This window comes from Verticillium alfalfae, genomic scaffold, assembly GCF_000150825.1.
Source record: "Verticillium alfalfae VaMs.102 supercont1.1 genomic scaffold, whole genome shotgun sequence".
Classification (NCBI taxonomy): Eukaryota; Fungi; Ascomycota; class Sordariomycetes; order Glomerellales; family Plectosphaerellaceae; genus Verticillium; species Verticillium alfalfae.
In genome coordinates, this window is record NW_003315038.1 from 441,961 (window position 1) to 443,252 (window position 1,292).

The following is a 1,292-nucleotide window of genomic DNA, read 5'->3' on the forward strand; positions in this document are numbered from 1 at the left end:
TCCGCCCACGCCTTCGCCCCAAGGTACAATAGCTTTACGCCCACCTAAGCATTTCCCTGACAGGGTGAGCCTGCCCATGAGCCTGTAAAGCCTCGAGATCGCCCCCTCCCCTTCCACACACCCACCTTACCACGCCCCCCCCGGCTGCCCCTCTTCAAGTACCTCTCGTCTTTTCAATTCCTCAATTCAATTCCACACGACCTCTTCCCTGCCCTCCCAAGCTGTCCATCCAACCCTCTCTCCAGCTTTCCCAATCCTCCAGAACTACTTGCCTCCGGCACCCCATTATCATTCCGAGTCGTCGTCTTTTTTCTTTACGCCTTCCCTACCTACTGACACTGCGCGGATCCTCCCAGCCCCCCCTACCAGCTCTCAGCCTCTAGCCGCTCGTCTCTTCCACCTCCACGTTCGAGACTCAATTCGGTGCTCCCTGCACCCATCTCAGCTCACGGGAAACTCTCGATTTTTCGTCAGCACACACCGTGAGCACCGTCTTCGGTCCGTCCCTCACGTCAGTATCATCATCTGCCGTTCGATCATCTCTCAACACGCTCGAATCGACCGCGAGCTTTGTCGCTGAGCTGTCTCCGCCTGGTGAGTTGGACTTTATTTCACATTTGATTTCCACCGGCCTTTACCCCTCTCTCTCTCTCTCTCGCGGCCAGCCCCAGTGTGACCGACCACTGGGACGTGCCCGCGCCTACCTACCTCACGATCCCCTCGCGAACACCCCCTCCTCCTCCTGCTTGCTCGCCGTGCGTTTTTGCCTTTGCGACCGTATCCCATACAGTCGCCTTGAGCTTGTGCCGCCTGGCCAGTCGGCCCTTACGAATATGGCGAGTTCAAACGAAGCGCCATTCTATCACTAGGCTACAGATTCCTCTGCCACCCGCCTGCACAGCCGCGATGGTACCCAGCCACGGCAGCTGACGGACTCCCCTCTTTCCCGCCTGGCTTGGAACGCTTCTGGTCCCTGTTATCAGAGTCATCCTGATCTCTCCAAATCGGCATCACGAAGTCAACTCGTCGTCGAGCCCATTCCGCTTGGTCGCTGCCCTACCCCGTGTCCTCCCCCCGTTCCCCCTCATACCCCGCGTCGTCCTCGTCAATCACAACGCCCTGGATCTGCCTCCTATGAAATCTTTGCCGCAACAGACCTTTGATCGCCTCGCAGAACATGGATCACTAATTCATCCACATAGCCCTCTTCTCAATCCATCGTACGCCAGACGCAGACTCCCCGATTCAATCAAACGTGTTGCCGCCAGATCGCTGCGCCCTGTCATCGAGGT